Source organism: Bombyx mori, chromosome 16 (assembly GCF_030269925.1).
Source record: "Bombyx mori chromosome 16, ASM3026992v2".
Classification (NCBI taxonomy): Eukaryota; Metazoa; Arthropoda; class Insecta; order Lepidoptera; family Bombycidae; genus Bombyx; species Bombyx mori.
Window position 1 is genome coordinate 12411067 of NC_085122.1, and position 25174 is coordinate 12436240.

Consider the following 25174-nt stretch of genomic DNA (forward strand, 5'->3'; position numbering starts at 1 on the left):
ACCAGGCTACCATAAAGATTTAGAAGCAAAAACAATTTTTTTTGATCGTCCTGTACCAACAATAGCTTGTTAGTATTTGCCACATTTTCATAATTTTCTATCTTTCTTTTTGGTTTGAATGCCGTAATTAACTTTACTTGTATAATTTGTATATTTTTTATTTATTTTTTAGAATTGCGCAAACAAATATATCGCGTTCATCTCTAAATATTCCAAACTCACCAAGAGAGCTTATGCAATTATGATCTCGCACTTTTTTCTTATTATGGTTTTATTGTAGTTAAATCCCAGATAGAGATTAGAGTGTTATTTTAAGTCGTCGTGGCCTAAAGGATAAGACGTCCGGTGCATTCGTATCTAGCGAGCGAATAAAGATGCACCGATGTTCGAATCCCGCATGCGGGAAATAATTTTTCTAATGAAATACGTACTTAACAAATGTTCACGATTAACTTCCACGGTGAAGGATTAACATATATATATATATATATAAATGTTGTAAATATACTTGAGACCTTAGAACTTATATCTCAAGGTGGGTGGCGCATTTATGTTGTAGATGTCTATGGGCTTCAGTAACCGCTTAACACCAGGTGGCCTGTGATATCATCCACCCATCAAAGCAATAAAAATAAATAATTTCTGTTCGTTAGTCTCGCTAAAACTCGAGAACGGCTGGACCGATTTGGCTAATTTTGGTCTTGAATTGTTTGTGGAAGTCCAGAGAAGGTTTAAAAGATAGATAAATATGAAAATGATCGGAATTAAATAAAAATAACAATTTTCTTTTTCCTTTGATGTGTCCCCCGTCGGACGGATTCCTTTTGTTTGTTTTTAGTTTATTTTATACAAAACTTTACGTCTTTTATTTATCGACTAGCGACCCGCCCTCGCTTCGCTTCGGAAACATTAAAACACACATGAAACCAAAAAAAAAAATAAAAAAAAATTAAGAAAAAGTAGCCTATGTTCATCAGGGACAATGTCGGCTTCTAATGGAAAAAGAATTTTTCAAATAGGTCCAGTAGTTTCGGAGCCTATTCGAAACAAACAAACAAACAAATCTTTCCTCTTTATAATATTAGTATAAATATAGATTGAGGCACTACGAAGTCTGCCGGGTCAGCTAGTGTAATAAAAATCAAACCCGCAAAATTATAATTTGCGTAATTAGTGGTAGGACCTCTTGTGAGTCCACGCGGGTAGGTACCACTGCCCTGCCTATTTCTGCCGTGAAACAATAATGCGTTTCGGTTAGAAGGGTGGGGGTAGCCGTAGTAACTATACTGAGACCTTAGAACTTATATCTCGAGGTGGGTGGCGCATTTACGTTGTAGATGTCCATGGGCTCTAGTAACCACTTAACACCAGGTTGGCTGTGAGCTCGTCCACCTATAAAAGCAATAAAATAAAAAAGATTTTGCAGAAAGTGCGAAATATTCTTAAATTGTTCATCTAAAACAAAGTTCCCGTGTAATAATGCATTGCGCTATTTATCATGAAAGTTGACGACAAAAGGGGTAGCAGCGAGGGTGTTGCATGCAAAGTTACAATCTCGGCTGTAGAAGTAACGCTCCTACGCTCTTCATGTAAAACCGGGGTTGTCAGATGTGATTTCTCTAATTTGCCCACATCGAAACCTCACTTTGCTTTATGGACTAAAATTTAAACACCAAATAAATATTACAACTACTTCTTATTACACATACAGTGCACTAAACAATTTGCTAAAAACCTTATTAAAGACTTTAATATTTTACACTTTAATGGCGAAACAAATTAATCAAAAAGCGCTTTGATCTGATTAAATATCTATGATCTGATTAAAAAACTGACTTAAATACAGTTTTTTATATTCAAAATTTTGCAATTTTTTTTAAGTAATCACCAACAAAGATCACTTTTCAGTTACATTTAACTCAAAGGTTGAAATACATGTCACCCCCAGTAATTTATTTTTCCCACGAAATAGTGAAAACGTTACCGACCTGGCAATGCCGTGTAAAAAGGGTTAGGGTTGTCGATTTTAATATGTATATCGATGTCTTTAATTCTAAAACGGGCTATAATTGTTACATGACATTATTCAGAAGGTAATTTAAAGAATACTTATACCAGAAAGGAACGTAAATTGTATATTTAAGTAGACAACATAATATGTAATACGATGTAAAACTGTTACCAGAGTCTGTAGTACCACAAGAGGAATTACGTCTTTTTAAACATAAGAACGAAGTCTTTAATTGATTTAAGACGTAGCCGTTCGCATCATGGTCTAAATTAATAAAGCAGTTAATGTTGGACTGCCAAAGATCACTCTATGATTTGTGGGTACCATATGTTCCGAGGGTCGATTCATTAGAAAGTGTTTAACATGATCCCATTATCTTGCATCGCCCGTCACTGGAATATTTAGTTAATCCTTAGTAGAGAGATCTTTTTTAACACCTAACATCCGACTTTAAAAGTGTTTTCCGGGCATTATGACGATGAATCCTGATGATGATGATGAATCCTTGAAATGAAAATACGAGACAGAAGAAGACAGATCCTTTTTTAAACGTAGATTGAGAATATTCAGCGATAAGCTTGGCTGCGTCTCTAGTAATGCTGCGATCCATGACCGATGACCACTCGTCATCAAACGGGTAAAATCTACAAATATAAACAAAAAAAACACGTGTGGCACTCTGAGACTGCCGTGGTAAAGCTATTGCATAGCATTTTTTATTAACTTATGCAATTACAATTAGACAATAATAATTTTAATATTAAAACAATAATAAAATCACGCTATATTTATAAACATTAAGAAAAGCAAAACATTAACTGTCCCCTTCACACTCATAAGCTAGACCGCGCGAGAGAGAGATGGGCAGACTTTTCATAAAAAGACTTTCATAAAAAGTCTGCCCATATGTTTCTCGCACTGCATGCGCAACATGATGCGCATGCAGTGTGACGTCACGCCGCGTGCTTATTCACAAACACTACACAAGCGCAACGTGTGAATGTGTTGAATGCGAGCTACATGGTAGGCGGAGTGGGGGTGTTAGGTTTTATTTTAGTTACGAAATTTATTGATTCGGTCTCCGCGCTTAAAGCCCGCGATAAAAGCTATGCAATAGCTTGAAAAACCTAATCTCAGCCTAAATCTAACAAAATATACAATAACCAGTATCTAGTGGTAGCTTACTAAGCTTGAACCACATTACATTTGTCAGAATCAGAAGAAATCTTGCATACTGTCTACAAAATTTAATCGGTTTGTTTGAGAGTTGTTGGACGATTCAAGTTTTACATCAAGATCTGCTCATAACAACGACTCATGTTATAGGTTAGACTTCTATCGCACACTGTGTCCCATCACTAAGGCTGTAAACTATTTTCGGAACGGGCTGTACTCATGGCGTACCGGCATAGTACATTTTATCGTATTTATATACATTTTATTGTATTTACCCGCGCATTTTACATCCTTAAAGAACTAGACATTCTATTTACATTTTCTTTTCTTGATTATTTTAGAAGATAAGTTTGTAAGCGTGACTACTATACAATGATGATTGTTGTTGTTTTTGTTGTAGTCCTAGGGTACCCCGCTGGTACATAGGGCCCTCACAAGTTGTCTCCACTTTACCCTGTCTTGCGCTTGCTCCTTAATGATAGAGCATTGTAAATTAATTTGTTTTTTTAGAGTTGCTTTTCTTCTGCATCTTATTATCTTGCATTTATTTTGAATTTGGAACACGTTTATTATTTTTAGAGATGAAACGGATACCGGATAGTAAATCACTATACGGCCGGATTTCGGATAGTAAAATTTAAGAAAATCTCGTGGTTACAAAAGGCAATTAATACCACAATAGGCTATGAACAACTTTTATTTTTATAATCGCATGTCAAAAGGGATTGTTTTATCAATTAGTTTGTTTAATACTCAAAATTAACAAGTGGCAAATTGTGGTGAATGAATACCAAATCGTCGTCGTACCGAGTCGTCGCGATGTCCGCTCACGTGCGACCACACCCGAACGCGCACGAATATTTCCGAAAGTTGATTTGAAACTTTGATTTGATTTGATTTGAAAAAAAAAGGGGCCGAATATCCGGCGCTCCGGCCTCGCAGCTTGCCATTTCGAATAGATTTTTTTTTTTGCTGAGACTAATAAATATGTAGGTAAAATTTTAATAATATTACATTACTTCGTTTAAAAAAAATGTATTTTCATGGAGGAATGGAGCGTTTAGATGTTGGTAAGAGAAAACGATAAGAAAAGGAGAAAAGAATGAAAGAGAAAAAGGAAGATGGCGATGACGGTTAAACGAGCAAGGCGTAAAAAGGTGTCAATAAATTTTTAATTATTACAATACAGAAGATTTTGGAAAAGAAGAGTAAAAATGCAACAGTGAAATACTTTTATTTTACATCTATCTTAATAGCTCGTGATAATTTCTCTCCGAACCCGTACGTGCCGTACTCAATTTTGTAAGGAGAAATGCTAATTAGGTATCTCATATTCAGTACTCTACATCCACTCTCAGATACCTCAGGCGGCAGTATCTCAGTCTACGTTCGTCCTCGCAAAAGAGCGGTTGCCCCAAGCAATATGTCAAAAATAAATTTCTATTTTTGTTAAACCTAATTGTTCGGGCTTGGTTCTTTCGTTTTTATATTTAGAGCGCAATCGATAAGATACTTGGTAGTTTGTTAGGAACTCACCGAATGTCTTTGTAGTTATAATAATATTTTGTAGCACTATCCTCCTGGACTCCTGTCTTCCATCTTTTTATCTTGATGAACACTATCAGTTTTTTAAGTAATTAATTAGCTGCACTCAATATTGACTACTATTTTTCGCGATCGCACAATTTTGATGCGCACGATTCAAACTCGACTTTATAATGACATTGATATAAGAGGGGAAAGGGGCGGGACTATATCGATGCGCTCTCAATTACGTTCAAAAATATATATTTTTTTTATTTTTTTTTATTGCCTAGGTATGTGGACGAGCTCACAGCCCACCTGTTGTTAAGTGGTTACTGGAACCCATAGACATCTACAACGTAAATGCGCCACACACCATGCGATGTATCCATTGCAGATAGCGTAAACAATAATGGTATTCTCGTTTTACCAGTGCTCTACAATTTGGTAGGACAGCTATGGTACAAATACAACGAGGCTTCAACTACGACTCTAGGCTAGAAGCGGTTTCGATGTCATGAACTTTATGACCTTAAGGATAGGAGTTATTATGGGTATGGCACTCATCGCAACCACAAACTTAGAATTATAATTTTACTTGGTACCAAAAGTAATATAGGCAGTAGTTCTAATAAAAGTCAATAAGCCTTACAATTTAAATGGAGGCTTTTTACTCCACTGCAAAACGCGTATACGTCAAGAAGATCCTGTACCTTTAAAACATACATAATATGTAACCTTCCTTAGTTTCTATTTAAGCGATCAATATATCTGTGAGCTCGGTTCCTTCTAAGACAAATGATTAACATTATCTCAATGCAAAGACAGACAAAGGTGTGTTAACTGAACGCACGTCCAGCCATTTTGTATTATTATTGTTTGCGAAAAGGACCGTCGGAGACAATTCCCGCTAATGCGTCACTCTTGGAGCATTCACATGGGATCCGACGTTACGGGAATACGTGCTTTAAAGGCAACTGAATTAACGTAGATATTTCTTTGAACGTCTCCTAACGAGATAATAACAAAAACGTTGTCAATCAAAGCGAAGAAGGTCAGAAGCGCGACGGAAATTAGAGTTATAAGTCTCTAATGGGGGGTGGCAGGTGAATGCATCTGGGATGCATAGGGGGTTGGAAGAACCCTTAGCTTCGTTCAGCCTACGTTCAGTCTCCTTCGGGCGGTTGCGGGAGGCGGACGTGTCCTCAAATCGGCCGCAAAACGAACTTCAACCAGAAATACAAGTCCTGTGACGAAAATAACAGCGAAAAGCGACCAATAAGGTGAGTCGAATAAATTTTATTTTAGGGAATTCCTTATTCAAATTCGCATTTTTTTTTCTTTTTTAACGGCTAAATTCGGCTGTCTGGTTCGCCATTTCGGCCGAATTACGGTTTATTAAAAAAGTTGAAGTTTAGCGGGTCGGCTTAAAAAGGCATTTGGGAGTGTTTAAACATCTCCGGCCGTCGGGGCGGGTATTGCTTTACGTCTAATATTTCTGCTACAGGCTTCGGGGATTATTTCGACGTTTCTTCGGGATTACGCGCCGTTTGTTTCGTGTACTTTTGACGTTGAGAGATGACGAGTTTATCCCATCGTATCTGAAAGGGCCTGAAAGGGCTTCCAGTGTACGGGAATACATAGCTAATTGATGGTTCCGGACGAGAGATAGTGGTTTTCTATAATTTTTTTAAATATCCTATACACATTAGATACACATAGCATCCTTAGTGATTTCTTAAGATCGTAATACGGTAGACAAAATAACGAATCTTCATTAAACAGTCACCGTCAGCCCATAGACCACAATGAAAACGCCACAGCTATAGCAGTTTTAATCTCAATTGTAGAAGGGCTGTTCGATCCCAGAGATTGAAACGCACGATGGTTTTGCAGCAGAAAAAAGCAGAATTGTGGTACCTACCGATCCAGGTCTTTAACATGCTCTACTTAAGATAGCCACTGAGAATTAGGGAATTTGATAGCAAAACACATGGAGCTACTGCATTTATGGAAGCGTGGTATGAAGGTACTGCATTCTTAAAGTATTCATATTTAAAAAACTAAACTAATACTACATAAAGCTTTATCAAAATCAGTGAATTTGAAAAACAAAGATGTTAAGATAAAGTCAGATACTTTGTAATTTTCGGTAAGTTATTTAATAAATGTATCATCTGCTAGTTTCTCAATATATAGTTTCTCTTCTTTCGTATGTTGCCTTCGAAGGCAGACGATCATAGGAGATACTTGATGGTGAGTGATCACCGTCGGATATCAGAAATCAGTTGAGGATACATTAAAACCTCGTATGCAGAAGAACATGGCATAGCACTCAGCTAACACGGTGGGGTTCAATTCTGAAATGGTGCTATAACAAATATAGAAACTGATTAACTGTTTTTTTTGTTTATTGCTTAGATGGGTGGACGAGCTCACAGCCCACCTGATGTTAAGTGGTTACTGGAGCCCATAGACATCTACAACGTAAATGCGCCACCCACCTTGAGATATAAGTTCTAAGATCTCGGTATACTTACAATGGCTGCCCCACCCTTCAAACCGAAACGCATTACTGCTTCACGGCAGAAATAGGGAGGCTGGTGGTACCTACCCGCGCGGACTCACAATAGGTCCTCCCACCAGTACATTATTTATTACCAATTCCAATTATTTACCAATTTATTATACTTATTATACTATCGCCAGGCTTAGGCATTATACCGCTTTGAGGAAACAAGAGTCTCATTATAAATGGATACCAAATTAAATAGATTAAAAAAAAGACCTTAGCGGTGGTTCATATAAGTCCATAGAATTTAAAATCAGCGGATATTAATAGCTACTTATGTTACACACAATTGTCATCGCAGTCCTCATCTTTGCGTCTATTCAAACGAGATGACGCCATTTTAATAGTCTACACTTTGAGACGAGGCGAATGAGACACTTTTCTAGACTCAGACCCATTGCGGAGTAGAACATTCTAGAACCAGCGATGACTATTTGCTGTGAATATACCGACATTTTTATGTTTGTCAGAGACGTTTGCAATTAGGTGCTTACTTTAATATGAGCTCGCAAGCATGACTGTAGACTACAATGGATATACACTTTAGGGAAGACAATAAAAATAGATCCATGTGATTTTAATCGACAGGTAGTTTTTTTTTTGCTTAGATGGGTGAACAGCTCACCGCCCACCTGGTGTTACGTGGTTACCGGAGCCCATGGACATATATAACGTAAATGCGCCACCCACCTTGAGATATGACTCGTCGGACTACTGTTAGAGCAGACCAGTGTAGAATACTCCTAGAATTAACTCGTGCGGGCTTATAGCACGGTGTACCATCAGTCTTTATGTAGCCATCATAGAACCCAAGATATTTGACAGATACTTGAACCCCGCTTATACGAAGACATTATCAAGATAAGCTTGCGTATATACAAGTTCCGAACAACAACATTAGGACCGTCGGTCTACCGAGCAATATCACCCGTTGGAAGTCGTCGTGGCTTAAAGGATAAGACGTCCGGTGCATTCGTATGTAGCGATGCAACGGTGTTCGAATCCCGCAGGCGGGTACCAATTTTTCTAATGAAATACGTACTTAACAAATGTTCAAGACTGACTTCCACGGTGAATGAATAACATCGTGTAATAAAAATCAAACCCGCAAAATTATAATTTGCGTAATTACTAATGGTAGAACCTCGTGTGAGTTCGCACGGGTAGGTACAACCACCCTGCCTACATCTGTCGTGAAGCAGTAATGCGTTTCGGTTTAAAGGGTGGGGCAACCGTTGTAACTATACTGAGACCTTAGAACTCATATCTCAAGGTGTGTGGCGGCATGTACGTTGTAGATGTCCACCCATCTAAACAATAAAAAAATCTTCCCTTCGTCGTTAAATCATAAACCTATTTGGCTGTCAGGTCACAGAAGACTACTAAGAGATTCGCCTGAAAACGAGCAGAAGCGTTGACTGAGTTTTAGTCCAGTGACCGCCAATCGCAAAACCCACACGGATGGGTACCACCGATCTGCCTAATATCTGCAACACAATAACTACGCGTTCTGATTAGAAGGTTGAGACTGTCGTTACAATACAATGGAACTTTCGACCTCATGTGTCAAGTTCGTTCGTTCGCTATATCTATATATTAATACGTGAAGGAAAAACTTTGTATCCCTTTTTACGAAAATTGCGCGGACGGAGGAGTATGAAATTTCCCACACTTATAGAGAAGGAGTGCATGATGTTAATATTTTTTAAAATTATGCTTAAAAAATACATTAAAAACAATAAAAAAAACATTACACACACTACCATGTATTTAACGCACCCACGCAAGCATACTATTTATTTATTGTCAAACTTTTGTTCTTCACGTCTTTGTCTGACGTTGAGAATAGATTAAATATTGTTTGTCTTTATTAATATTTTTCTATAGTGTAGTCTTGGCGAAATTTGTGATTATAGAAGTATAATAGTCTTTGAAAATAGTATCATAATAGTGTACAAATTATAATTTCAATGAATTATAGTCGAATTACGACTACTGGGCGATCACTAGTAATATTTATAGTTTCCAGTAACCACTTAACACCGGGTGGGCCGTGAGCTAGCCAAACCATATAGTGCAGTATATAAAAAGTGTACCTAATACAGGCGGAGTTGTTAACTATGAATCATATACGTCATTATTCCATTGTCAGACCATTTATCAATTAAGATCGCATTAAATGGCAGTCCTCGGTGGTATGCTCCTCAAAATCTCTCATTGTCCTGGTGTTTTTGAATGCAGTATTAAATTTTTCATACTCAGATATTTCTACTTACGTATTTACTGAGGGTTTCATCAGATAATTCAAATTCCTGTTTCCGTACAATTGATATGGTGTTTTCCACGACAATAGACACAAAAACCCGTAAACTTTCATGTTTGCTATATTTACTGAGCTTTCACTAGACATTACCATTAAGGTTTTTTTTGTAATTAAAGCATTTGATGGTGATCAGAGAATTTTGTAATTGAAAACGCAGACAAAACCTTAAAAATTATTCGTAGCTGAGATTCAATTTTAACTTTTTGATTTCTTATTATTTTTGTTTTATTATTACCGACGTTTCAGATACTTTAGAGATGATGTAATCACGAATGACTAAATTGTTATTCGGCCTAGATTTAATTGTGTTTACAGAGATCGTTTTTGCCACGTACCATCCGGCTTTGGAATGAGCTCCCCTCCACGGTGTTTCCCGAGCGCTATGACATATCCTTCTTCAAACGAGGCTTGTAGAGAGTACTCAACGGTAGGCAGCGGTTAGGCTCTGCCCCTGGCTTTGCTGAAGTCTCTGGGCGACTGTAGCTACTCACCATCATGTGGGCCGTATGCTCGTTTGCCTACAATGGGCAATATAAAAAAAAACGTTTTACAAACAAACAAAAACAGTATAAATGCGTAAACGATTTCCTAACTTTGTCTACTTTTGTTTTTAATATATGTTTTACTCTTTTAGCTTTCTAAGAAATAGATTCATACTCAGTATCTTCGGATTAGTCTTTCCCACAGTCTAATAGATATTTCGCGGAGCCTTAGTGACATAAATCTATATATTAATACGAGAAGCAAAAACTTTGTATCCCTTTTTACTAAAATTGCGCGGACGGAGGAGTATGAAATTTTCCACACTTATAGAGAATATAGAGAAGAAGTGCACAATGCTAATATTTTTTTTAAATAATGCATAAAAGATACATAAATCAATAAAAAAAACATTACACACACTACATACCATTTATTTGACGCACGCACGCATGCATAGTATTTATTGTCAAACTTTTGTTCTTGACGTCTGTTGTCAAATTGAGAATAGATTAAATATTGTTTGTCTTTGTTAATACAGTCAAAACCGCTTACTGCGACATCGTTTAGAACAACATGCCGTTTATAATAACCTAGAACAAAGGTCCCGGCTGAATGCTATATGACCGCCTTATTAAAAACATCGCTTTATACGACATTGCTAATAACGACATGCCTCATAAAACGACCACATTCAACTAACATTTCGGAGAATTCGATCTGTTAGAACGACCGACTAAGCTGTATTGTAAACAATTTGAATAGGTATCCACATTTGTCTTCAATGGCTATTAAAATCAGGAGAGAAAACAATAGGGTTTAGTTTAGTGTAGGGTATTTTCTAATTCATAAAAACAAAACAAGTGCATGCGGTAGAGTCAAAGCCCGCTTCTTCATATCTCTTCAGTTAGTTTCTTACTTATCTATACAGAAGACGCACCAAAACTTTGAATGATGGTATCAATGCTGTTAGTGTATTAAGAAAGATTGATCTTTTTAATGAATAGTTCCATATCCACAGCAATTACGACGATACGTTAATTAAAATCCAACGTGAATTACAAAATATCTATGCACAACAGAAGTGTTCCAAACAGACCAAAATTACAGATTTTATGCTCACAGAAAAATAATTAATATGCATTGTACTTATGTGTAATAAACAAAATGTACATAGGTGAATAAATATATTTTTCCAATAATTCCCTATCGATTTGTTTGTACTTGCACGATACACATTAAACATCACCGGTTGTTACGACTATCGGTTTTTACGACTGAATATGAGCAGTCCCTTCGATGTCGTTATAACAGATTTTGACTGTATTTTTTATAGAGTAGTCTTGGCGAAATTTGTGATTAAAGAAGTATAAAATACAATCATAATAGTGTACAAACTTACAATCCCAATTAATTATAGTCGAATTTCGACTACTGCGGGACCTCTAGTCTACATAATAAGGCGCGTAGGGCACCGGTGACCTACACGGCAATCACAACGTGTTAATTTATGACATTCGGTGCTCAATTAATCAACACGAGCGTGACGAACTTATGTTAAACTTACGAATAAAATTAAATAATAAGTATATTTATTCGTAGTGTTAAATTAATTATTATCACTCTTATTTTGTCACTAGAGATGCAAAAGTTCCTTCTAAATTCCTAATAATAAAATGCTCCATTTTGATAAGCCATCAAAGACATTATTCTTCTTTGATCTCTCGAAGTAAATTCTAAGTAGAATGGAGGGCTATACAAATATTCCCTCTGGACTGAAAGTAATCCAAAGAGGGTTCCGTTTTTCGTTGTGTGCGATGATTGACAGTCGAACTTATGGCCTATGTGCTGTTAAGCGAATATCTGGGTCCATGAAAACGAATCTGCAGATATGAGATCGAAGATTTAATTTGTACTAGTGGTCCCGCAGTAGTCGAAATTCGACTATAATTAATTGGAATTGTAAGTTTTTTAAAATTGATTTTATGTATTTTTTATGCATAATTAAATAATAATAATAGCATTCTTCTTCTCTATATTCTCTATAGGTGTGGGAAATTTCATACTCCTCCATCCGCGTAAAAAGGGATACAAAGTTTTTGCTTCAGGTATTAATACATAGAGTAAATATTTCGTCAGAAAAATTTATATCAGTCGGTGGAATTTGAACACTGGAACAGTTGTATCCCGCGATACGAGTAGACCGGCCATCGTATCCTTTAGGCCAAGATGACTTCAGTATCGATATCCTTGAATTCGAAGGAGTAAGGAAAATTACGATCGCTAGTGACCCCGTAGACGTACTCCTGTCCATCTCAATTTAAAAAAAAAGTTTATTACTCTGAATAAAACATACCTTGGGTTTATGGGTGATAATAATACCATATTGTATAACGGCCGTCTGGTGTAGTGGTAAGTGACATGGTCACTACACAAGGGGGTCGCGGGTTCGAATCCCGCCAAGGGAAGATATTTGTATGATAAATATAAATGTCTTTACCCGGGTTATGGATGTTATTAAATATTAAATATATGTATATAATAAAAATCTTACATTTATTTCCGTCATCTGGTACCTGTAACACAAGTTCTTTACGAACTTATCACGGGACCAGTTAACGTGGCGTGACTGTTAGTTAATATTTATTTATTTATTTATTTTATTTATTATTGTCATTAAATTGACCGGTGTAAATGGCCTATGTGTATTCAATTGCCTGCGTCCTAGCGTCGTAAACCCCGTTGCTTTATTACTAAGTTATAGCTCCGTTAATAATAGTGGTTATAAACGTTAATTATTATAGCAGTTATAGCTGTATTGTTTGTGATAATTGTGTTGTATATACAACATAACGATAAGCTATCTGATGTGGTTAGGAGAACATCTGATAAAGTAAATGCTCTGGGGAATTGTTCGAGATGATACCGTCATCTAGTTTTTACCATCGCACCTCCCGCCACCGGAATAGAGTCCATCCATACTACCTGGAGTCACTGCGGTCATCCAGAGCGCGTTTCCAGAGGTCTTTTTGCCACGTAGGCACCATCCGGCTATGGAATGAGCTCCCCTCCACGGTGTTTCCCGAGCGCTACGACATGTCTTTCTTCAAACGAGGCTTGTGGAGAGTATTAAACGGTAGGCAACGGCTTGGCTCTGCGCCTGGCATTGCTGAAGTCCACAGGTGACGGTAATCACTCACCATCAGGAGGGCCATATGCTCGTCTGCCTACAAGGGCAATAAAAAAAAAAAAAAATTAAAAAAACATGTTTTTGAATGGCATAGACGATTCAAAATTATATAGTATTACGACCATCCCACCTTTTACCACCAATAAACTTACAGAATAATTTGGAAAATGAAAATAACAGAAGAGTATAAAATACAAATACGTATGAGTTCCGAATTCTATTGGTAGTTGGAGCTCAAAGTGGTCGAAACCTGTAGCCTTCGATGAAAAGCCAGACTGACTATTATAAATTAATAATAATTCTTTATTGTACACACAGTTAATATTACAGTAATTGCGATAAGATATAAAAAATGGCGAGCTTAACTCAACAATTGAGTTTTCTACCAGCTAACCGTTCTTAACGAAGGAAAGCTTTAAATGAGTGGGTAGAAATTATCAGTGTCAATGCTTTCAGTAACACACGCTTCAATAAGACTATCCGTAAATGAATCTTATACGAAATTTGCAAATGGCCGCCGCGCGCGCGGTAACTCACTTTTGCGGACGGATCGTATCGCTTCGAATTCCTATGGAAAGGAATATTTCATGAGCACATAATGTTATTACCGCAGGTAAATATCGCTCAGGAACGCACCGCTTCGAGTAGAATCTACATAATGGCACAATATTATGTAACGTTGTGGAGAATATGAAGGGGTGTGTGTGGTGCGTACTTTAAACAATATTATCGGTAATTCAAATGAGTGGTTTCAATGAAGTTATCGCCTAATAATCTAGATTTAAGACAGGATTGAATTGAGTAAGTTAATTGGTGAGATAAATGAAAGTACCTTCACCTTTTTACTGGTGGTAGGACCTCTTGTGAGTCCGCACGGGTAGGTACCACCACCCCGCCTATTTCTGCCGTGAAGCAGTAATGCGTTTCGGTTTGAAGGGTGGGGCAGCCGTTGTGACTATACTGAGACCTTAGAACTATATCTCAAGGTGGGTGGCGCATTTACGTCGTAGATGTCTATGGGCTCCAGTAACCACTTAACACCAGGTGGGCTGTGAGCTCGTCCACTCATCTAAGCAATAAAAAAAAAAAAAAAAAATAAGGGTGAAGACGCGACTTTATTATAACTTTATTAACTGGTGGTACCTACCTATTTCTGCCGTGAAGCAGTAATGAGTTTCAGTTTGAAGGGTGGAGCAGCCGTTGTAAATATACTGAGAACTGAGAAATATATCTTAGAACTTGTATCTCAAGGTGGGTGGCGCAGTTACGTTGTAGATGTCCATGGGCTCCAGTAACCACTTAACAACAGGTGGGCTGTGAGCTCGTCCACCAATCCAAGCAATAAAAAAAAAATTAACTGATTAGTATGATTTTTAAAATTATTTCTAAAGAAATAATTTATAGAAGAATAACTAACAAGAAGAAATAACTTACAATGTAAACATTGTAAGTTAGATTAGTTTTCGATATCGTGTTGTTTTGTCGTATAGTTTTAAGGACCATTGTCATCGATATATTACCACATGTGGTAACATATCGATGACCACATGTGGTAATATATCGATGACCATTGTGTACAAATTCAGCACTTTGTTTCCTTAGTCGTGCGCACATGCCTTATGTTGCAAGCCAGATTTTGTTTCTTTGTACTTGTGTTTTTTTAGGTATCTTTTTAGCTTGTGATATGCACTATGTGCCTAATAAATAAAACAAATAAATAAATTTCTTTGACGACTCAGTTCGTGCGGCAACAAATTATCAATTCCCTTTACCTTACCGCCAGTTTGACGCAAATGGACCAATATTATTTTGAGGTTAACGTTGAAAGCTATTGCTAACTCAGCAGTTGATTTAATATCGTCGTTTCCACTATCGCCTTTGATTCGTCGTTGTTGACTTTAGTTTTTGGGCAAGCACGCGCTCATTTTTTACGTACGTTCGCTTTTAATGCTCACTCCATACTCATCTATACTAATATATAAATCTACAGTAGTTGTTACGGATGTTCCGTTATAACTACTGAACCATGCATTTGATTGACTTGAAACTTGGTATCCATATAGAAAATAGATGTATTTAATGGATAGGCTAATATTTTTTATATGAGTGTTGGACTCCTTAATAATAATGACCATAAATAATAATGTTAATTTTAAATGCCCAGCGAAGCGGGCGAGTACGGCTAGTCATTAATAATTGTGAGCCGATAGAACTCGTATTCCATAATAACTCGAAATTTTCGTGTCCATCTTGATCAAAACGATATTATACAAATGTGCTAAAAATAAAACACCAATCAATAAAATAATGACTGAATTTGTAAATAGAAACCTAAATATCTATACTAATATATAAATCTACAGTAGTTGTTACGGATGTTGCGTTATAACTACTGAACCATGCATCCAAATGACTTGAAACTTGGTATCCATGTAGAAAATAAATGTACTTAATGGATAGGCTAATATTTATATGAGTGTTAGACTCCCTAATAATAATGACCATAAATAATAATGTTAATTTTAAATGCCCAACGAAGCCGGCGAGTAGGGCTAGTCATTAATAATTGTGAGCCTATAGAACTCGTATTCCATAATTACTCGACATTTTCGTGTCCATCTTGATCGAAAAAGATACAAATGTGCTAAAAATAAAACACCAATCAATAAAATAGTGACTAAATTTGTAAATAGAAACCTAAATATTTAAAATAAGATTCATTTCTATTTAAAATTCATTACCTGCTACACATAAATTATTTTTCAAGTAGACAGTACGGTAAGACTTGTTATTCGGACTGTATCTTAAGATTTAGCTAGTTTTATAATAGTGATATCTCTTCTAGAGTAAAGAGATAAGTAGGTTAATCCGAATGTTTTGCCATACGACTATGCCGGAGCTCAAACCTCGCGGGTAACAAATTTCTAAATAGATACATGCACCATAACGAACAAAAACGACTTCGACAATGAATAATAGTAAAAAGAATATAATATTTATAATTTTCCATACTTAGACATGACTAGCTGTGCTCGTCCGCTTCGCTGGGCATTTAAAATTAACATTATTATTTCTCGCCCCCGCAACTGGTGTAGGGAGTCCAACACAACATAAATATTCCTAGCCTATCCATTAAGTACATGTATTTTCTACATGGATACCAAGTTTCAAGTCAATCAGATGCATGGTTCAGTAGTTATAACGGAAAATCCGTAAAAACCACTGTAGATTTATATATTAGAATAGATTGAGTATTGTGAGTCCACACTAGAATGTATTACAATGGTGTGTTATATATACCAAGGCAAATCATGCTTGAAGGGTGTAAAGGCCATTATACAACCAAATTGAGACTTACTTCATGTCTCAATGCAGGTTACGTCATTTCGTCTATCAGCCAAATGCAAAACTTAATGCAATATTTATGAAATCACTTCACTGGCGCTTCATAATTATGTAGGCGATTTTAAATTAGCGATGTAAGTACAGCCACTATACTGAAATAAAGTTATGATTTCGATGCGTGAAATCATTTTTTTTTTAATTTAATAAAAGTTTTTTTTTTAAATAAAAATATGCGTTTTGTTTCCTACTACAATATTTTTTCTTTGACAATAAAAAGCATTTCTGAGATTTGTCACTTGAAAATATGACATGATGGTTTTCATTTTAGAATAATTAAATTGCTTCATTTATTTTAAAATGTGGAAAAATTTAACAAGTAATAATTAAATTTTCTTCTGACTAATCCTTATCAACATAATATTTGATTCACACAGAAGAACGTACTTTTGGTAATATACACCGGCTAAATCCAGCAACATCTCCTTATAGCTCTGCGCTCCTGGTAACAACGTGGCTTGGGAAGGGGTTCTAGAAATAATATTTTCACAGCAAACACAATGAGAGAACCGGCTCTTTTGTGTTTTAAGAGCAAGAACGGGACTGCTTTGTGTTTTACGCATAATATTTGCGTACTCTGCTGTATGCTGTAGAATTTTCTGGTACAGCTACGAATTCTTTGAAAAAAGAAAAACAAAAAAAAAAAATATATGTGTGCAATTCACACGTGGTAGAAGTGAAACCTTCCAAAATTAAAATACAATTATCCTAAACGTCTTATGTATATGTAAAATTTTGTCATTAGTAAATAATTGTAAGGTAGCGCCCTCTGTGAATTGATATTTTAATTTCACGTATAATCTTAAATTAAAATTCACTACAAGAGCTTTCATACACACGTTAGTATTAAAAAATCTCACAGATGGAGCTGTATTAAATAGTATTTTCTGTCTCATTCTTTGCTGGCTTCATCCTACACATTTTTGTATTTGTGTCTCTTACCTGTCGTTTTTTCCGTTGCATCCGGTTTGAAATCACAACGATTCTAAAGAAGTTTTCACTTCAAAAATTCGATTTTTATTGATTCAATTCACGACCATACGAATATCCCGCCAAATGTAGGTCGTCGAATGAGCAAAACGTGCTAACACTGGATATCACCGGATATCTCGTCAGATGGGATAAAATGGTAATAAACCATTATTAGTCTATTTTGAAGTCGTCGTGGCCTAAAGGATAAGACGTCCGGTGCATTCGTGTTGAAGCGATGCACTGGTGTTCGAATCCCGCAGGCGGGTACCAATTTTTCTAATGAAATACGTACTCAACAAATGTTCACGATTGACTTCCACGATGAAGGAATAACATCGTGTAATGAAAATGAAACCCGCAAAATTATAATTTGCGTAATTACTGATGGTAGGACCTCTTCTGAGTTCGCACGGGTGGGTGCCACCGCCCTGCCAATTTCTACCGTGAAGCAGTAATGCGTTTCGGTTTGAAGGGTGGGGCAGCCGTTGTAACTATACTGAGATCTTAGAACTTATATCTCAAGGTGGGTGGCGCATTTACGTCGTAAATGTCTATGGGCTCCAGTAACCACTTAACACCAGGTGGGCTGTGAGCTCGTCCACAGATCTAAGCAATAAAAAAAATAACAAACGTTAATTGTAAAACGTAAACATGATAGCAAAATTCTAAATTAGACATCACTTCTAATAAGATCAATAATAAACCGCGTACAAGAAGTGCACATTTTTTCGTATAGAATTTTTATGAAATTTTTAAAATAAAAATAATAGGTAGTAGTATCGTGAGGCACTAAAGTGATTGAATGTATCGAACAAAGGGCTTAAAAATCCAATATACTCTCTCAAAAGCAACAGACAATAGTGTCATCGTCGAACTGCCAGACCGAAAACTAAAAAGCCTGAGAGTCAATTACTAACCCGATCGGAACCACGGCGAACGGAGAAATAATAACAAAGGGAAACTGGGAATAGCTCCTGACTTGAGTGCTGTTGCTTTTGCCTTTTATTATAAGTTTTCCTCCTTACAATTATGTTGTCCTGGTAGGTTGTTCGGAGTAAAAGACGTGTTTGGAAGTTATTTTAACATTTCATATTTATTTTTCATACTTAAAATAAATATGGTTTAGTTTTGGTAACGTGAAAATGTTAATTAATTTAGGGATTTGTCCTAACTACCATTACCTTTGTCTTTCGACAAAGGCCTCCTCTAAGGATTTCCATTTGCTTCTGTCCTTTGCTGTACGGCCTGTACGTAACCATCCTGCCCCAGCTACTTGCTTCAAGTCGTCTTCCCAAGCCTACTTAAAAAAGAATAAACTTCTCAATTCGATTTTTTTATGTAAATTTGTTAACTTCAAAACTTTTCTAGATGAACTGATCTTCATGATACTTCTTTCTTGAAAGCTGGTGCTTCTCATGTCTGAATTCATTTAAATTTTATCAAGAACTCACCTCAATTTTGTGAGTTATCCTTAATAATGCATATTTAATAGACTTCGACTGTATTTATGATATTCTCATTTTATCGAATTCAATTTTCCTTAAGGTTTAAAAATTCTATTCTTATCCTCCTATACCTATAATCACACTGAGTTAGTCGTGAAATTGTTAAATCCATAGATAATGATGATTAGGTGTTCATGAGTACACACTCACTATTACGTAATCCAAGCAAAGATAAAAAATAACCTAAAATAGACACATCAATCTAAATAAACTAGAGGTCCCGCAGTAGTCGAAATTCGACTATAATTAATTGGAATTGTAAGTTTTTACACTATTATGATTATATTTTATACTTCTGTAATCCCAAATTTCGCCAAGACTACACTATAAAAAATATTAACCAAGACAAACAATATTTAATCTCTTCTCAATTTGACAACAGACGTCAAGAACAAAAGTTTGACAATAAATAGTATGCATGCGTTTGTGCGTCAAATACATGGTATGTAGTGTGTGTAATGTTTTCTTTATTGATTTAATGTATCTTTTATGCATTATTTAAAAAAAAAATTAGCATTGTGCACTTCTTCTCTATATTCTCTATAAGTGTGGAAAATTTCATACTCCTTCGTCCGCCCAATTTTCGTAAAAAGGGATACAAAGTTTTTGCTTCACGTATTAATATCTAAATAAATAAAAACGTTTGTTAATTTAGTACTGTCTATCATAAATCAGATACACGACTGCCAATATACATACATTAATTTATGAATACCTAGTACATGCTATATACGTCGAGGACAATGGTGTGAAAAGATAGCTCCTCATGCCGAAGCGTAAAAGCTTTTTTGTTGTAGGCACACGAAATAAGCTCGCATTATACGAGAATTTTATTCCAGTGCCTTCTATGAATATGTAATGGACGAAGTTTGTATGAAGAAAACCTTCGTTACTTTATACTAAGGCTCTGTATTTTTAGAATGTTCAATTTTGAGCTTTATTTCAAAAAGATTTATATTTAAATTGATTTAATTCTCTTTTTTTGTAAACCTCGCATTGCATATTTCTCCTATATGATTTTTGTAAAACGAATACATTTTTGCCATAATTACGAATTCTCGAGCACGCTGTTGCTTCATTGAACTGTTCCATTTTATGTTGTCCTGGTATCTGACAGACGTTTAGATTGGTTTTTCTTTGATGGGATGTTTTTTTACACGAGTCCGTCGGATTCAGCTAAATTCGTGTCTAAATTAAATTTTGGAAAATGATTTGGATAATAAAGAAGGAAGTGGATGTTCGAAGTGAGAGCATCTCGCAATCTGTTTTATTTTTATTACGGTGACGTCATCATATATTGATTCGCCGTAAAAAAAAAATTGTGAACGGGTTCGAGTTTCGTTCTGATTTTCAATTAATACTGTTACAAGGATAACGAAAATTCTTTTGCTATTCGATTGCGAATTAAAAATATATTGTTATCTTCTCTGAGAAAAGAGATACGTCTTCGAGAGAATTTCAATTAAGACCATCACTACATAGCATAAAACAAAGTCGCTTTCTCTGTCCCCATATCTTTCTGTCCCTATGTATGCTTAAATCTTTAAAACTACGCAACAGATTTTGATGCGGTTTTTTTTAATAGATAGAGTGATTGAAGAGAAAGGTTTATATGTATAATAACATCCATTAAACAGTGGAGAAATCAATAATAAATTACAGTTTCCGAAGCGAAGCGAGGGCGAGTCACTAGTTTGATACTAAAGCAAATGCTAAGAAGAATTGTAGCAATGTACTACAGCTTTCAGATATTTCCCTTTACACTTTTTGTTATTTTTGTTGTTATATTTGGTCCTAAAACAATTGAAATTAATAAAGTTAGTAGTATTACAGGCATCTTTAACAATTGAATTCAGTTTTTATCCGTTCCCAAAAGACTTGAGCAACAAATTTGAAGATTGCAAGTGAACTTTTATGAAGTCTATTGTTATTTCAACATAATATATACATATATTGAATATTTGCATCCATTTTAACATCATCTATGCGAAACTAAATTTCTTTGATTGTTCTACTTTCACTTAGGTATACCTACAGTATCGATCATCATGTAAATTTGCCTTTTTTATTTATTTTGATTGCCCTTGTAGACAGATGAGCATACGGCCCACCTGATGGTAAGTGGTTACCGTCGCCCATGGACTTAAGCAATGCCAGGGGCAGAGCCAAGCCTCTGCCTACCGGTAAGTACTCTTCAGAAGCCTCATTTGAAGTGGAACATGTCATAGCGCTCGGGAAACACCGTGGAGGGAGATCATACAAAGGCCGGATGGTACGTGGCAAAAAAGACCTCTGGAAACGCGCTGTGAACGCAGCGGCTCCAGGTAGTATGGATGAACTCTACTCCGGTGACGGGTGGTGCAATGGTAAAAACGAGATGGTGGAATCATCTCAAACAATTGCTCAGATTTAAGTTGACGACGGTATGGGAAACCTTTTTTCTTTTTTTCTCACAGCCCACCTGGTGTTAAGTGGTTACTGGAGCCCATAGACATTTACAACGTAAACGCGCCACCCACATTGAGATATAAGTTCTAAGGTGTCAAATATAGTTACCCACCCACCCTTCAAACCGAAACGTATTATTGCCTCACGGCAGAAATAGGCGGGGTGATGGTACCTACCCTAAGCTCAAGAGTAGCCTCTTCGCGAGCCTATCCACCGATGGATAGAATCGCGACCCGCTAAAAAGATCGTGAGATATTGAACGGATCAACATTAAAACAAACCATAAATAAATGCTGACAGAATATATACATACAGTTCGTTGAACAATTGATACTACTTAAGACAATTAATCTATAGACGCCATTATTATAATGCCATTATCTAATGATTTGATACAGGTACCTAATGATTAAATAAAATCATTGTAAGCTTTGTAGATTACGGCTAAAACTGCTAACCAGTACAAAGAAGCTCGAAGAAACTTTTAAAGCTCCGAAAAAATTTCCATATTTTAATTTAATTAAAATAATTTTACGATCCAGCCTTAAAGTCTAAAGTGCTTTCAATTGTAAGCTTTCTTTCAAATCCATTTAGGATTTGGTGGCTTCGTCGGGTGATTTTAAAACATGAGAATGCGAATGTGAGTGAGGTTTTAAAATGATCACCTTTAAATTAAAATGTTAATGATCTTGATATATTTGAGAATAATTTGTAAATTAGTTAAACATATTCTCAAATAATTAATATTGTCCAGTTAATGATACATTAGATCTAATTTAATCAGATAGTAGCGGTTGTGTGTGTGTGTGTGTGTGTGTGTGTGTGTGTGTGTGTGTGTGTGTGTGTGTGTGTGTGTGTTCGTGTGTGTATACATGGTATTTAGGCATCTGTTCAGTTGTAAAAAAAATTCTGTATGCACCTATTTTGAATTGCAATCCAGATTGTTATGTTAAACATTTAAACTTATAATTTCTATGGTAGTAATTTGTTTTGTGCATCCTTCGATCAACATTGTTGATCGAAGTGTGCATCAATAAAAAGGTAAAAGAAAAAAAATTAAAATAATGCACTTTAAAACCTAATTTTGTTATAAAATACGAGCGAACATCGTGTAGATTTGAATCTTTCAAACATACTTGATTATATTTTATCAGATTTAGCAGATTTATTAAGTACATTTTTTTTTAACAATTATTTTAAATTGCGTTCCATTTTCGCGGTTATTTACATTCTTCACACTATTAGTTAGCGAGTTCTCATCACAAACCGCTGAGGTCTGCGGGTGGGATGTTAGGAGCAGACAAATCATTCCCGCACCTATTTAGTCCGTTTTGGGGCTCGATGTGACTCCTCGACTATTTAAACTCACTGTGTCGACAGTTTTTTCCGAACATATAGTTTTCTACTAAATCTAGTAGATTCCATTCAATAAATAGCATCATGAAGGCTTTAGGTTGAAGACAGCGCTGAAATATCTGGATCTCATAAAACTTGAATATCATCTTCAGAAGCCGGTTAATTAATAGTGTACCGATATATAAATCTACAGTGGTTTTTACGGATGTTCTGTTATAACTACAGAACCGTGCATCCGATTGACTTGAAACTTGGTATCCATGTAGAAAATACATGTACTTAATGGATAGGCTAATATTTATATGAGTGTTGAACTCTCTACACCAGTTGCGGGGGCGTTAATAATGAGAATCTTTGTGGGGGTGAGAAATAATAATGTTAATTTTAAATGCCCAGCGAAGCGGACGGTACAGCTAGAAATAATAGTAATAAACGCAGAACTGAAGCGGAGAAAAGGGAAAAAAACATAAAAAGCACTTAGTTCTTATATAAAATATTTTTGCAGTATATCAGTACGGACTCCAATCAAAGAACTTGATTTATTAACAAAAACTAATAAACAAGTAAACATTAGTACAAGAAATTCTTTCTTTCCTTCTCATATCGTTGCTACTCATATCTGTTCATAAAATATTTATAACTACTGATACCAAGCGCCCCACGCTTTTTTTTACAATAAAATCATTTTTTTTCTTACACTATTTTTAATTCAAATCTATTAAAATTTATTTTCTATTTTTTAGTTGGATTTTCTATAAAAGCGTATTTTGTTAGTTTTTTAAACTATTATTTTTTTTTATTTTTTTTGGTTTAATTTAAATTTTTTCCATATTTTTTTTTAACTTTTTTTAAGAATCGAATTGTCATTGTTGTCATACTTAATAAGTATACCAAATTTCACGTTAATCCGACGATTTGAAGGGGTCAAAATCATGTTCAAAGATTCCGTTATAAACATACACATACGTCTGAAGCTAATAAAAGCGTATTAAAAAGAGATATCTTGGGAGAAGCATTTAGACATAATTAAAATTAGTTTAACGATACGATTAGTCTGAAACTAGCACCGTCAGAACCGTATTGGTCGAACTCGGCAGAGTCCGAAGTGCTGCCTAACCTATAGACACATCCCGCTGAGTTTCTCACCGGATCTTCTCAGTGGGTCGCGTTTCGATTGTTTGTCGATAATCCCATTCTCTCGGATCGTTTGGAGCCTCTGGGTCTGCGGAGGGACTTCGGTTCCCTCTGTATTTTGTACCGTATGTTCCATGGAGAGTGCTCTGAGGAATTGTTCGAGATGATACCAGCATCTCGTTTTTACCATCGCACCGCCCGCCACCGGAGTAGAGTTCATCCATACTACCTGGAGCCACTGCGATCATCCACAGTGCGTTTCCAGAGATCTTTTTTGCCACGTACCATCCGGCTATGGAATGAGCTCCCCTCCACGGTGTTTCCCGAGCGCTATGACATGTCCTTCTTCAAACGAGGCTTGTGGAGAGTATTAAGCGGTAGGCAGCGGCTTGGCTCTGCCCCTGGCATTGCTAAAGTCCATGGGCGACGGTAACCACTCACCATCAGGTGGGCCGTAAGGCCGTCTGCCTACAAAGGCAATAAAAAAAAAAAAAAAAAAAGAGCTGCTCTAAGTTGTTAGGCCTTTTTTAGAGGGGCCACCAGTAATCCTTCCTTCATAAAAAAATAAACAATATAGCACGGTCGGATCTTCGTGATCATGATAGCTGTTAATAATGGCGCGATATCAAAGTGAAAATGTAATTTGAAAATCTTGTCTACAATTCGGAAAAACCCAAGTAAAAAATAAGTAATTAACGTTTAAAAAATAAATTGTCTGCTCTCCACCGACCCGGGCAACATAAGACAAAGGAGTTCAAATAACCGTCGCAATGAAGTAACATTGCAATGCCAAGAGGCTTAACAATAACTATGGCAATTAACGTTCTATTGTAGGCTTCTTGTACGACCACGTCTTGGATGCATTCCAAGTTGAAGGAAATACAGCAGTTACGTAGAAACATGACAGTTATAGGCCACTAATCGACTCTGCTAAATGAGGAACTCATTTAGGTTACTTAACTTTACTACTTACGTGACGTTATTTTGGGTCTATAATATTTAGCGCATAATATATTTCGTTTGCAACTATTTCCTGCCTTCCTCTGCTGTTATTATCGCGAATATACGAAAGCCGTTTCGA

The 25174-nt window shown here is 36.0% G+C and overlaps 1 protein-coding gene across 1 annotated transcript in view; it reads left to right on the forward strand.

Annotated features, from left to right (window-relative positions):
* The first annotated feature begins 5774 nt into the window (after nucleotides 1–5774).
* LOC101739811 (uncharacterized protein CG3556) overlaps nucleotides 5775–25174 on the forward strand; it is a 100088-nt gene continuing 80688 nt past the window's right edge. Inside the window, exon 1 of the mRNA XM_012697046.4 lies at nucleotides 5775–5994. The gene's annotated coding sequence lies outside the window, so the exon portion shown is untranslated. The remainder of the gene's footprint in view (nucleotides 5995–25174) is intronic.